Here is a 15,571-nt window from a genome sequence, read left to right as displayed (position 1 = left end):
CACAAATTAAAAAAAGGGATCAGATCTGTCCATTGTGGACCTACCTTTCTCACATAGTACTTAATGTGCTTTGGGTGCTGCAAAAATACTATTTGCTGGTTCACTGCTAGTGTATTCAGGCTGAAGCATGGTGAAATACCAATCAAAAGGGAAGAAAACTAATGCTTTCAAACCAAGCCAGCACTTCATAACCAGGATTGTCATGTCTGAGACCTCTGTGTGTAGAGGACTCTCCACTGAAATTTCCAGTAGATGAGCACTCTTTCAGACAACTACATACAAAATCATGGCAGAAGTGATAAGCTGCCACTGCCAATGACCTCTACAAAAGATAAGACTGAAATGATGTCTGCAGAAGTAAATAGTATGGCTGAGGGAATAGAATTGAAACTGTGTACATAGGCTATGTAAAATAAAGAATTGACGCTGCATTTGTGACTTAATAAAAAAATAATGATCTCCTAATTTGTAACTAAAAAACACTGTGTATTTTTTTCAGGAGACCAAAAAGCATGCCTTGTAAAATGGCATTTAAAAGTGCTGACAGTCTTTAAAAACAGATATTGCAATATATTTGAAGACTTTCAAAACATTGAAGGGGTAAATGAAACCAGAAAAACAATGGCAATTAATTCATATGTGTGCAACACAACTGTTTTATAAAGTGAGCAACGGAAACCAGTATAGAGAATGGGCCATCCTAAAACTACTCAATAGTGCTCTACAATGCAGTTTATAAAGAAAAGTCCATTCATCAGTGCCCTTTTCTGCATTTATGTCATATTTTGGGTTTCTGCAGTACTATATTTGATATAACTAAATGTTCATTTTGATCAGGGGAAGGAAGAATGAACACAAACTAACCCTTGAAATTAATTTAGAGAAGACCAGAAATGTGACATTTTAAGTCAGATTATTTTGCTTAACTCCCTAGGAGACTTAAACTTCCAGAATATTTTAATATAGACCAATTGAAAATCAAGGTTTATATCCAAGGAAATATATACCTGTTTTGTTTAAGCATAGGTATTTCTTAGTGTTTGACTCTATGGATCAGGTTAGACTAATAGGAGAAAATAGTTGTTCTTTAATAAATTTTGGTTATATTTATACAAAATATTACTGGCAAATATGACAAATATTTATTATGAAGATTTTTTATTATTAGATATTGAAAAGAAATGAAAGTATATAATTAAAATATTATTTCTGTTTAAATGTTATTAGCTTAGTATAATATTTTTATGAATTAATGTTTCTTCCCTATGATATAGTGTTAAAGAACAGTGGGCCAAAATGTTCTACTCTATGGAATACTGGGCTGTAAGGAAATATAAATTAAAATCCATACAAAAATCTCTCAATTATCTTCTCATGTTATGCTTATAATTTTTGTTGTGAAACCACATGTAAGACCCATTAAAAATTATGTTCTATGACACCTTTTCAAAAGAAATTTACTTGCAGAAAGAGCAGTAAATATCACAACCTTTACTTGATTTTATGTTTAATGAGTGAAGCCTGCCTGTATGGATCCAATTCATGTTATCTTTCACTTCCATTGCTCCACTAGGAGTTTCACAACCTTGGCTCTTGCTCTTAACTCCACCCCAAATTCACAAGGATATTGCTTCCCCAGTATGCAATAGGAAACTCTGACATATAGAAATGCCTTTTATATGTATTTGAAATGCTTCATGAGGAAATACAAAGTATTTGCAGGGTGTTTGGAATTTTTTGAACAGTAGCATATTCTATTTACTGAACTACCACTTTTCACTGAGTATGGAAAAGTTTGTTACTTCCTTTTTCCAGCTCCTTTTAGTATGTTTATAACTATTCTCAGCTGTAGTCTTGTTCACGTGTGCTCAAGATAGAGATGCAGTTTCATTTGGCTGGTGAGAGTCTTGCCACAAAGCCACTGACAGATCCACTACCTATTCAGAAGTTTTGCTTAATATATTATTAAAATGGTAATAAAAAGATAGATTCATTTAGTCATTGTACTACTGTCAGCAAAATCGATCATCAGTTTCTTTGCTAGTGTCATGCTTTAATTTACATATTAAAACCAGTTTGAAATAGAATTAATAATCATAAATAATATTCAGGCATAAAGTTAAAGACCTGATTAATTTTTATAAGTAGAATGAGACTTTTTTACTGAAGAACTTTTCTGTATAGGTGCAGGAAAGAAAAGGTTACTTAGGTCTCCTTATCCTTTCTCTGCTGTCTTCCCTTCTTTGCCCCTCCAGCCTTGGAGGGGCTATCACAGGTCTTCATGATAATTCCTTAAAATATCAGGTGTAGTGAGAATCTGGAATGAGCAGGTATTCTCACTGACACTAAAGGTGAGATTTTCAGAAGCACTCAGCCTTGATAAATCTCTGCTCTCATAGATGTCAGTGGTAAAATGAGGTCAGTGGAGTAATTATTTCACAGCTGAATGCTCATAGTAGATGAGAGTTTTCTTCTTTGTTTTTTTTCTTTTTTTACCTTCAGGCTCTCTAGAATTCCTACAGTTTGAGTATCAGTCCATTTCATGCCTCTGAATTATACAGCCCCAGAGGGCCAATTATCTATAAAATGTACAAGGTTATCTGCATTGTGATTCTTCTCCATTCTTCTTGGGTTTTTTTGTTTCTATTTTTTGTGGGTGTGTCTCTGAGGAAAAAGATGATATAAGCCAGGGTAATTCACAATGCTGTTCACAAATCAGCACTGAAATGCAAAGGAGAAACCAAAGAATTATAACCTTGAAACTATATTTCACATTTATAGCAAAAACCTCTTCTGTGAATAAACCTTAACTGACGTACATTAAAAAAATGAGCATATTTTTTCTTCAAATGCACATATTTCACAAAAGAAAAATTAAATATTTGCATTACATCATAGCAGAAAGGAAGCATAAAGGTCAAAGGGCAATTAGCTTGAATGGTGACCTTGCTTGCTGAATTTCACTTTCCATACCAACAGATGATAAATCACACATCATAATAAAAAAACCCCAAACATTAAAAATGTTATAAAATTAATTTTTTAAGAGGAAGGATGCTCAAATGACATGAACTATGGGACTAAATGATATGAACTATGGGACTGAACCCTACAAAATAACCTTCATAAGATCTAGTATCCTTTCCACTGCCATAAAGTCTAATCATTTTCATTAACATATAATAGTCCAGTAATGATTTTCACCATAGTAACTATAGAAGTATTTAAGAACTAAAGAAAATATACTATAATATGCTGTTTGTTCATTGTTGTTCACATTTATTTTAATATTTTATACTGGAGTGAATAATGGGAGAATATTACCCCCACAGTACTGTCCAAAGTAGGATTTTATATGAGTCACTACATTAGGACCCAAACACCCCTCTTCCCAGGCTGAGACATTGTAGAGGGCAATATCATTGTAATTCTACCAAAATGTTATGATGTGTAGCAGTGAAAGAGGAAGAGGACAGTGTGTACATAGATCTGCTTAAGCAATTAATATCTCTTTTATCTTTTTGTAGGAAATCTTTGTCAGCAACAGGGACAGCAGAATCAAGTGCACCCTCAGCAAGTTTGCTGATGACATTGAGCTGTGTGCAAATGACACCACTGGAAAGAGGGAATGTCATCCAGAGGGACCATGACAGCCTTGAGAAGTGGACTTGTGTGAACTTCATGAAGTTCAAAAAGGCCAGGTGCCAGGTCCTGCACCTGGATCAGGGCAATGCCAGGCACAAATACAGGCTGAATGGAAAATGCATGGAGAGTGGCCCAGAGGAGGACTTGGGAGTGAGTGTTTGTGGACAAGAATCATAAGGTATCCTGGCAGTGTCTGCTCAAAGCCCAGAAAACCAGCTGTATCCTCTGATGTATTCAAAGCAGCACACCCATAGGGTGAGAGAGGTGATTCTGCCCTCTCTGCCTCTCTACTCTCCTCTGATGAGACTTCACTGCAAGTATTATGTTTGGCTCTGAGGTCCCCAACAGATGAAGTATGTGGACCTGTTGGAGCTGGTCCAGAGGAGGTCACGAATGGGGTCAGAGGGCTGCAGCACCCCTCCTACAAAGACCAGGGAAACCTGAGAACAGCCTTCCAGTACTTTACTGGAAGAGAGTAGATTTCTATTAGGTATAAGGAATAATTTCTTCATGATGTGAGTGGTGAGGCAGCAGAGGGGGTTCTTGAGATATTGTGGATGCAACATCCCTGGAAGCGTTCAAGGACAAGTTGAAGTAAACTTTAAACAAGCAGAAGGTGTACTTGTCCATGGCAGGGGACGTGGAACTATATGACCCTTAAGGTACCTTCTAGTCCAAGCCACACCATGATTCTGTGAAATATAACTCAGTTTAGGCATTTTGAGAGCTTTTTTAAAAAATTAGAGATATAAATATGTAGAAATTTTTGAAGCCCTTTACACTTCATATCTATAGAATTTTACCTAGCTCCGGAAATGACACTGTGTAGATAGGGCAGGTAGCAACAAGAAAAACCTCTAGAGTGAAAAGGTCATGAGAAAGATCCACAAGTTAGAATTACAGTTTCATTTAAAATGGTAGATATAAGAAACTATCTTTTTCACAGAATCACAGAATGGGCTAAGTTGGAAACGACCTTTGAGATCATGAAGTCCAACTAAACCATGGCATTAGTACCACATCCAGTCTTTTTGTAAACATGTCCAGGGACAGTGACTCCACCACCTTCCTGGGCAGATGATTCCAGTGCCAATCACTCTTTTAGAGAAGAATTTTTTCCTGATGTCTTACCTAAATATCCCCCAGTGCAGCTTAAGACTGTGTGGTCTTGTTCTGCCAGTGGTTGCTTGAGAGAAGAGGCTGATCCCCACTTGACTACAACCACTTTTCAGGGAATTTTAGAGTGATAAGGTCACCTCAGAGCCTCCTCTTCTCCAGACTAAACAACCCCAGATCCCTCAACCATTTCTCACAGGGCTTGTGTTCCAAGCCTTTCACCAGCCTTGTTCCCTCCTTTGGATGTGCTCAAGTGTCTCAACCTTCTTCTGAAACAGAGGGGTTCAGAACTGGACACAGCACTGGTATGGCCTCACCAGTGCTGAGTACAGGGGAAGAATGACCTCCCTGTTCCTGCTGGCCACACCATTCCTGACACAGGCCAGGATGCCCTTGGCCTCTTGGCCACCAGGGCACACTGCTGGCTCGTGTTCAGCTGCTGTCACCAGCACCCCCAGGTCCCTTTCTGCCTGGGCACTGTCCAGCCACACCGTCCCCAGCCTGTAACACTGCAGGGGGGTGTTGTGGCAAGCTTCTAAGCATTCCAGACCCCAGGACCTGGGACATAGCTATTTCTTGGAATCTGCATCATAGACACTAAATTTAATGGAAGAAGGAGGAATTAAATATTGTTTGATGGGAATGTAAAGGGCCTGTTTGCTGATGGATGAAGTAAAGAAGCAGTGTATATAGTTGTGTAGGGTGTGTATTAAAAATGCGTAAAAGCAGATGGTTTTCTAAACCTCTCTCCCTTCCTGCAGTCAGGGTTACTACCTGTGCAGAAAGGGCCACATTTACAGTCAGCTACCCCATATGAAACAAAGCATCCTCTCCCAAGCATCCTCCCCCAGACTGTGGGACACTGGTATTGAATCAGATCCTGTATGAACTCCAGCTTGGAATGACACAACTAGGTCATCATGGCATAAAAACAGAAGCCATCTGAATCTTGAGGAATTCTACATATCTATGGATAAGGAAGGACTGGAACAACGATCACCAGTAACCACAATGTAAACAGACACTTTATCACTTTTTATCTATGAGAAAGTGAAGGGTGTTCTACCTCAAAGAAAGACTATCTGACAAAAAATACAGTCATCATGGACTAGGTTATTGTCCATAGGTCTGTCTTAGAATTTAAATAAGCATAGATTCACTCTGTCTCTTATCTGGGTCTTAAACTGGTACTGAACAATCCCCACTTTTTTAAACTTTGAAAATAGCAGCAATTGTGTAGATGATATGAATAAAAAGGCTGAATGTCCGACTGCAACATAAATTGACTTATTCCCCCTGGACTGATTCCTCTTTGATCAACTAGGAGGTGATTTTCTGGAACGCTGCAATAAGTCCTGGTAAGTGTACCATCTCCCAGGTCTGCTGATATCAATGAAGAATATTATGTATCAGCGAAGCCTGTTACTATAGTTACAATGCAAGCAAGGTTGAAGAGATGTCATGGGATGAGATTTATTCCATTGCTGCAATCCTGCTGATATAACATATTCTCAACAATCACAAGGCATTAGCAGAATGACTACTGTTTTATAAACATCCTGAGTGGAAAAATAAAATAATGAAAATGCTCAAAGGACAGATCATTATGGTAGTATAAAAAATACATGGACAAGAATTAAACAGCAGCTTGTTCCATGTCTGAAGCAGGTATGTGCCACAAAGTTGTAAAACTCAGCAGACAATATCATATCTCACAATTGTTAGCCCTGAAACACTTGATGTGTTTAATAGTTTCCAGTCAAATCAATCAGATGAAGTTAAACTGCAGGAGCATGATACAGAAATTAGGACATTACTGCACTACATTAGAAAATGAAATACACATAAAAGAAACATTTTTATCAGAGAATGAAGAAGGAAGGTGATATCATCAAAGTGTTTGTGACTGATCTAAAGATGAAGAGCAACAAGGGAATGAGGAGAGGGAAGGAGAGAGGAAAGGAGACAGCTTGAGTGTCTGATAAGAGATTAAATTGCATCAGAGATGAGAAGTGAGAGTGAAAGTCAAAAGAATCTGAAAATTGACAGTGAAAGATAGTCAAAGGTGCCAATATACTGGATCTTATTAGACAAGGAAATCATCAAGTCCAGGCTGAAGTTCTGTATTTACAATAAATGCTTGTAAAATATTATAAATTAAAAATATTTTGCAGGTTTTAGCAATATTTTAACAAATATTGCTAAATTGGCAGCAAAGCCAAATGAATATATTCAATATGCATTTTTATACTCACCCTCATTTTTTATTTCCTGAAATAAAACTTCTCTTTTTTTTTTCTACATAAATAACTTGCTCTGATTGTTCAGAGATATGTGGAAATGTTTAGTTTTTTCTTACTTTATACTAAAGTTTCTTTTCATCAGACATCTTCTAAAAATTAAATATCAGAAAATTATTATTAAGAAAACAAGCACTGAAGAACTCATTCTATATGAATAATTTTATTTTTAATTATTAAAGACATGCTGCATAAGGAAAGAGCTACCATTTCTTAATCTCATTAAAATCAGTGAGAACTCATTTCTTAAATGAAATTGGAGCAGATTTGAAACTCTAGTCATATGTTGAAAGAAAGTTTTATTGGACTATTCAGGAAGTAATTTGCACTGAATTTATATTATGTTATTGGAAGTTATCTGTTTAAATAATTTGGAATAATACATAAGGCAAAAGTGTTTGTAACTTTTTACTTAGGTATAATCAAGAAGCTGATCCATAGATTTTGAAAATATTATATAGAAAATCCCATGCTGCTGTACTTGACTTGAGAAAGGAAACTCATGTGGTTTTGAAATACTGTATTTCAGTACAAAACTAATAAGAACCGGGGGAAGTAACTAATATATATGAAATTTCATAAATGCTAACAAGAAGCCAGTCGATGCTTCTCTACTAAATTGCTTGGCTGAGTCATTCATGAATGGGTAGCAGCTCCCTGAGAACAACTACATGGGAGAATTTCAAATTCTTACCAGATATCTTTAACTAGTTAAAATATTCCTTTTTTGGTATGTTTCATTTTTTCCATATAATAGTATTATTGAATGTTGCATTTTAAAAAATTCTCAGAAAGTCAATCTGCATCTCAGGGGAAAGCTATATCTAGTGGCTAAAGATCATGAAATAATGATCTAATCTCAATTATTTTCTTGAATACCACTGTTGCTATAATGCTGGCATGGTAGTGTGGAGGAAGGGTTTTAGAAAGGCCTTGGGAATGGGAAACTGAGGAAAAGATACATTTATGTATGCCCCATTGTTTTGCGAAAGTTTTGCTTCAGCATTCCTCTGTAGACCCCCTTCTCCCCACCCCTGAGCAGTTCCCATTGGACCTGGCCCCTGGGGTGGTTCTAATGTGCCTAAGATGGACAGTATCCCCATTGTTTAGTCCTTATCTCTTAATTTTGCTGTATAAAACTGTATCTGGGCAATAGCCCGGGGCCTTTGGTCCCTGCTACGGTTCAGGCAATACAATCTCTCTGGACAAGCATACCATTGGTCTCTCTGGGTCTCTTTATCCCGAATCCTAGCGGCGACCGAGGCAGCGCCGGAGCTCGGACCGTGCTAACCCAGCCGCTGCCTGGTGAGCCCAGGGCAGCGGGACCGCGGAAAACCCCGGCCCCGGAGGGGACAGCTAGCCGGAGGGTCCCGGGGGGCCGGGGAGGGATGGGGGCAGCCACAAGTGACCCCCAAAAGCCGCATACCACAGCTGAGATGAATCAGTAAATGAATATTTTATGAGTTCCAAACCAACTCAGGTATGAGGAAGATACTTACCTAATTTGGTATCACAGCATTTAGTTTTTTGTATATGGCCAAAAAGAGGAAGCTGGACACTTCAGGGTTTGGAAACCTAGTTGCTGTGAGACTTGTGTATCTTCAGGGTAACTCACATAGCTCTTAATGATAGAAACCCTGACACAGGATTTAGATTTAGATTTACATGTAAGTCCACTGTGAACCTATTTTGAGAACTGCATGGAGAAAATAATCAATCAGATACTAAAATAGAAGCCCTTCTAATTGTTTCCATACCTTGACCTTAGTTTTTAAATAGTGTCAGGCAGTCTCATAGCGATCTAGTAAACATGTCTATGCCAGACTTCATTCTGAGTCCGAGACCATAACACAAAGCTTGAAGATGTAAAACAGAGCTATGGATCAGAAATGTCCTGTACCTGGAACTTCTTTACCCTTGTTGTATGCATTTTCTCTCATGTCTGGGCCTTTAAAGTCATGCACTGTGAATGGAACTGAGTTTCAGTGCTTGATTCTGCAACTGGAAATTTGAGTTGGAGTTATACAATAAAAATATTTTAATGCTAAATTTAGAAGTAATTTTATTGTGCTAGGCTACAGGATAAGAAAGGAATGGGTGAATGTGATTTCATAAGGGGAAGCAGAGCAGAGAAAAAACTGACAAATACTGTCTTTATTAATGAAGGATCTTGAGTACACTGCTGATAACCCTGTAGCAGTTGTATTTTCTGACAGTAATTATATTAGGACCAGTTCAGAACCCTTGTATGGATTTCTTTTTGTTATTTTAAGTATACAACACAAGTGCTGCTTTGCAGTAGAATGTGGATGATACAATTCTTTCTTAAAAATAAACTAAGAAGGTGTTAAAGTATATGGTGAGAAAAAGTGATTAGTATAGTTTAGTAAATATTGTATAATTGTATATAAGAATTTCTTTATAACACTCAGGAATTCATTTTGCCTCATTAACATTTAGTTTCAAGACTGATTCAATCACACAGTCACAAAGCAGTGGAAAAGTCCTATAGCTCATGAACAATAGCAGAAAAGAATATGCCATTTGCAGAAGAAGCAACAGGCGCATTGTAGAGGAAAATGAATTTGCTTATATGGAGGTGTGGGCTTTTTTCTCCATCTAAGTTATAGATCCCTTTTTATATAGCTACTTCTGTCAGATTTCTCTACTGCACAAATTGTGAATGTCTTAACATAGGTCTATGTTCACAATATAATGAAAAAGAAGTTAACAAAATTAATAAATTTTTCAGTTGTTTCTGATGAATCTATTTTTCCTACTATAAGTGGTCTACATTGATTCATCTAAATGAATCTACATTTAGATGTGTAAGAACCATTACAAACTGAGCTAGTGTATATTACTTGAAGATGCTCTTAAAAATGTTTAAAAGAATCTCATGTTGGATTGAATATGTTCATATATGCTAAAAATGTTTTGACTGTAACAGCTGCTGAGAAGATATTTACTCTATCCTAACTGAAACCAGGACACAAGTCAACCTCATACTGTCAAATTTTGTGATGAGTAAGATGCTGTATGTTGTCTTTCTTTGCACATGCTGTACTGAGTTGTTGCTATGTGGACAGAAAAGAGTAACTTTAATTTGTTTTTTTTGGGATTTTTTTTTTTTTGTTCTTTGAGCATCTTCCTAGAGTCAGTCCCCATTGCTCTGACCAGCACTTATTATCATAAGCAACAGAATGAGAGGTTTTAAGGCAAAAAATAATTTGCTTAGGGAGTAACAAACGTTTTTTCTTTCTGCATGACAAGAGGTGTTCTCCAAGGCTGCAGATTAATGCAATTTTATTTAGTTTGAACTTATCATCAGAATAAGCAGATTTGTCTTAATTTTCTTATTTTAAAATTCTGTTCTAATGAGTCTAACTATATGGAAAGAATACAATTATATCTTCACTGTAATTTGAATTAAAAATCTAATATGCATGATAACAATCTCAAGAATCAAGATACATTTTTTGTTAGTCATCCTTTTGTGACTACTTCACAGTTTTCAAGGAAAGGCAAGAAGAAAGAAAGACTCATTCTACTAATCAGTTTATATAATAGAAAAAATTTCATTTGAATTTGGTGGTAAAAGTACTAAAAATTTATTGCATATCTCATAGTGATCAGAATATTTTATAGTTTAAGAAGGACAGTCCAGACAATGATGTTTGATAAACAGTTAAATATGGTGGTAAGCATGCTAAATGTGCATTTTACATATTAGATCTTAATTAAAAAAAAAAAAAAAAACAAAACAAAACTGTAGAACACCTATGAGAGTTTTTTTTAATTAACTCAGTTAATTTACAGTTCGGATCAAATAGTGTCTCCCAAAACAGATTAAAAAATAAAGAAATACAAATGAAAAACCCAAACAAAACCTGCTTGACCCTGGTCATCTTCATAGAATTATAGAATCAGAATAGTTAGGGTTGGAAGGGACCCGTGAAGTTCCTTTAGTTCCTCTCCCTCTGCAATGATCAGGGACATCTCTTGGACCTGTTGAGGTGTCTCAGAGCCCCATCCAAGCTGATGCTGGATGTTTCCAGGAGTGTGGCAAGCACCACCTCTCTGGGAAATCCATTCCAATGCTTCTCCACAGTCATCATTAAAAATTTCTTTCTTATATCTAGTCTGAATCTACCATCTTCTAACTAAAAAACATTAGCCCTTGCCCTATTTCTAGAGGTCCTACTCAAAAAATCTGTTCCCACTTCTCTTATAATTCCCCTTTAAGTACTGAAAGGTTGCAGCAAAGCCTTCCTGGAGCCTTCTTTTCTCCAGGCTGAACAACCCCAACACTCTCAGTCCGTCTTTGTAGGAGAGATGGTCCATCCTTCTAATAACTTCAGTGGCCCTTCTCTGGACCTGCTGCAACAGATCAAGGACTTCCATGTACTAAAAATTTCAAAGCTTATTCCATTTAATCACAGCTGAAGAGGACACCATGAGACATTTTACATGGGTTTCTTCAGTATGCCTGTTTTGATTCCTCAGTCTTACTTTCTCAATCACTTACTGTTTTCTTAAAAGATGAAATTTTAAGGGATAGATGTGGATACCAAGTGTGTGTGGGGGTGTCTTTTCTTGAATTGTTCATATTTAGTATTTGAAACAAAAAGACAAGGAAGAGTATAGCACAAACTTTAAAAAATTAAATAGGAGGGATCATCTTCTTTCATTTTTTAAGGAGAGAAATCCATTTAAAAATCTCACTGACTAACCAGTCTCTTGAAATTAAATTAGACTCTTCTTTCTAACTTTTTGTTTTGTTCACAAAGGAATGAGAGATTCTAGATATTTGTGATGCAAGTATTCTCACCATCGTTGTATTTAGGATAATATTTTAATGTTCTTTATTGACAAATATCACTCCACAGTTTATTCAAATCACATTTTTTATTAATATTAGTTTAACAAATTAATTGTTTGTGTTGATAAGTCTAAACTCAAAGTGGCTGTGGGGTATAATTCCCATTTCTGTCGCTTGGTGCATTTGCTATACTGAGGAAGAGCTTTCAGATAAAGGGATTGTTAGTATGTCAGAAAGAAATATGAAAAACTCCAATGATGGGAGCTGGAGCGTGATGATTTCCAACAAGAAAAGATCTTCTTTAGAAACAGTACTGGAGCAATCAATTACTGAGTGTGTGTGATCATAGATGTACCATGACCTAAGGCCTATGTACAGCACCTAGAAAGATTTTCAGAAGGCAATATCTGCTAGCAATAAGAACCTGACTGCAAATTCTTAGCTGCTAAATTGTCATTTTTGCAAAAGCCTTTCTGTAACAGTGGTAAAGCTGATCTTTATATTATTCTCTTGGCCTTTATAGAAAACATAAAAAATGGGTAATTTAAACCAGACAAATGAAATCTGGAAAAAGAATACATAAATGAAATAAATTTGAACAAATTAAAATAATGCAGACAAAACGATTCGGTTATTCTAAATTAAAATATATGAGACGGAGAGTTGGTTAAGAAGCTAAGTGGATAATAAGTATGAAAGGAAACAAATGGGGCTGGCAAAACAAGTTATCATTTAGCAGTCTGTGTACCTTTGTGTATGAGAGGCATATAGGTGCCAGAAGAATTTTAGTAGCATATTTTAAAATTTCTGTCTAATGAAGTGTGCAAAATGAGAAGGAATTATATGTTAGGAATATCCATCTTTTTTAGCTCCTATGTATTTTAGCAAGATACAGGACTCTAGGAAGATAGGGAGTAAGTTGTAGAAAGGGTTTATGTCTCTTCAAATACATCCTCCCATCCTGGATATTAGCTGGGGATGTGTTTGACTGGGAGCATAGCACAACAAATGCAGCTGTTCTAAGTAACTCTGAGCTGTGTAACAGTCCATAACCAGTACAAAACAAAAATTAAAAACAAAACAAAACAAAAGCAAGAAAAACACCCAAGAAAAAAAAACAAAAACCCCACTATAAAATAAAAATAGATTCCAGCTACATAAATTGTTTAATATAATAATACTAGGAGGCATCCCCCAAACAATTTGTAGTTTTATGGCAAAATTGTAGCTTAAAATTATCCTTTCCTATCATATGGATAGCCTCTTTCTTTATGTGTTATTTGTACCTCATATGTCACAAATAGTAAATAAATGAAATGAAAGTCCACAACATTGCTCCAAAGACTTTATGGTGAATTAAGACAATGCCACTGCAATTGTAGAATGGCCAGCTGTCTAAGCTGCTATTGCAAACTAATGTCTGAGATTTTTCTTTTTAGACCTTCTTTAAACATCCATTTTTCCTGAGATTATTCATTCTGTGCCAGAAGATACAGTTTATTCAAAGATACAAGAACATACAAATATATTGTTGTTGAAAAAGTGTTCCTATTTTGAAATGAAAGATTACTTTGTTTATCTGTAAAATCACATCCATAACTTCTTTTAAAAAATATCTCAAGTTTGAAATCAAAATGAAAGTGGATGTACTAATTATATATATTAATTTATTATGTAATGATGGTAACAAAGAAAATCAAGGCTGCATCTAAATTTTGGAGAACAATGAAAATTAAAGTATGAATGGAAATTGTTTTGCTGCTGAAAAGTATGGAAGGTAGATTTGCTGATTAAGCTGAGGAAACCATTCAAGCAGCAATTCTTCTTTTATAGAGAATAGGAAGGAATAATATAAGCTTCATTGAGCAGTCTAGACCCTGGTTAATTTTCAAAGTCATTTGTTGCTTCTCCAAATCAGACAAGTGTTTGCCCTGCCAAGAACATTACTTAGATCAAAAGTAGTCAAGGGCTTGTGAATCATTCTTTTCTCACCAGTGTTTCTATCATCTCTCAGAAGTTAATGCATCTTTTTGTGGACTTTATAGGAGCATGTGTTCTTCAGAAGGATTGTAAATAAGGGATCAAATTCAGCTCCAGCATAAAGATGAGATAGCGTCAGAAGACAAATGAAAAGCTGTGTGTCAAATAATATTTTAATTGACATGGTAAAATGATAAACTAATAACTGATAATGATACACATGATATAATAATTGATAACGTAGAAACTCAATATATTTTGTTCTTAGCTCTTTAAATAGAAAATAATTAATTATTTGAATTAATTTTTCTTGAAACAGATAAATGATATAAAATTTGTATTAATAAACCATAGAATCATAGAATATGCTGAGCTGAAATGATCATTGAGTCCAGCTCCTGGGCCTGCACAGGACACCCCAAGAATCATACCATGTGTCTGAGAGCATTGCCCAAATTCTTCTTGGACTCTGTCAGGCTTGAGGGTGTGAGCACTTCCCTGGGGGGCTGTTCCAGTGCCCAACCACCCTCTGGGTGAAGAATCTTATCCTGATATCAGACCTAAACCTCCCCTGACTCAGCTCCATGACATTCTCTCTGATCCTGTCACTGGTTATGAACGTGAGAAGATTGGTACTTGCCCTTTCTCTTCCCCTCATGGGGAAGTTCATGCAATCATGGGGCCAGTTACCAAACACGCTTGCACATGCGTTTTTGGGAGCCTCTATCGATCTAAGGGACACCTGACTGACTGTGTAAGGCCAGTTACTGAGCGTGTCCCTGGCTGGTATGAGCACCAGTAAGAAGAAAGGGCTGTGGCCCAGGAGCCATCAGCCAGGGAGACTGAGAACCTGAGCCCAGCTTTTGCAGGGAACCACACTGTGCATCTTTCTGATGAATGGGATTTCACCCTTAGCAAGCAGCCAGGAATGGAATGAGGCCGTCAGTAGTTGTCATGCCTGTGTGAGCGATCTCTTTGCTGTCAGGGCTCACCGGTAAGTCTGACCACATGTAGATATATGTGCAGGTATTCTGTTCAAGCTTACTATTGCCATGACTGTTGCTGACACATGGTGCTGTGGAGCTCTTTCCCAAGGTTCTGTAGGTATTGCCTATAGCAATTCCTCAGTCAGATGTTTTGCCAACTACAGATATTCTTGCCTGATCCATGTTGTCATATTTAATTTTTAATATATCGATTTATTTTTTTAAAAGGAGAGATTTTTTCTTGTTAGTGTCTTTTATCTTTAAGAACTCAAACAAATATATATAAAGAATCTTAATCAAAGTGTTACTACTAACCAGCTACTACAGATATTATGCCCCTATCCCTTAATAACCTTGTCTATTTCCATGTGGCGAAATTAAATGGAAAGGTATAATTTATTAATCTCATAAATATATTCCTTGGAAAGGTGATTTGGGTTTGTCTTGGTATTTAGGAGACTGTACAACGCTCCCTGTAAATGCGTTCATTACCTGACAAACTAGCTATTGTCCAGATACATAATGCAACTATTCACACCTCTTCTCAATTTTTTATTTGCGTGTATGATATGATGGATTTTTTTTGTCATTGTTCTACATACATTTTATTTTTTTGTAGATCTGAACCTTGACTCTAGAACAGGAAGATTAAAATAAGCTTAATCTATGCAAATTCTGGCATTTTTTAAGTAGTACTGTTAGTGTGCCAGTAAGCATTACAA

This window comes from Lonchura striata, chromosome 3 (genome assembly GCF_046129695.1).
Source record: "Lonchura striata isolate bLonStr1 chromosome 3, bLonStr1.mat, whole genome shotgun sequence".
Lineage (NCBI taxonomy): Eukaryota > Metazoa > Chordata > Aves > Passeriformes > Estrildidae > Lonchura > Lonchura striata.
Note: the sequence above shows the minus strand (reverse complement) of the source record.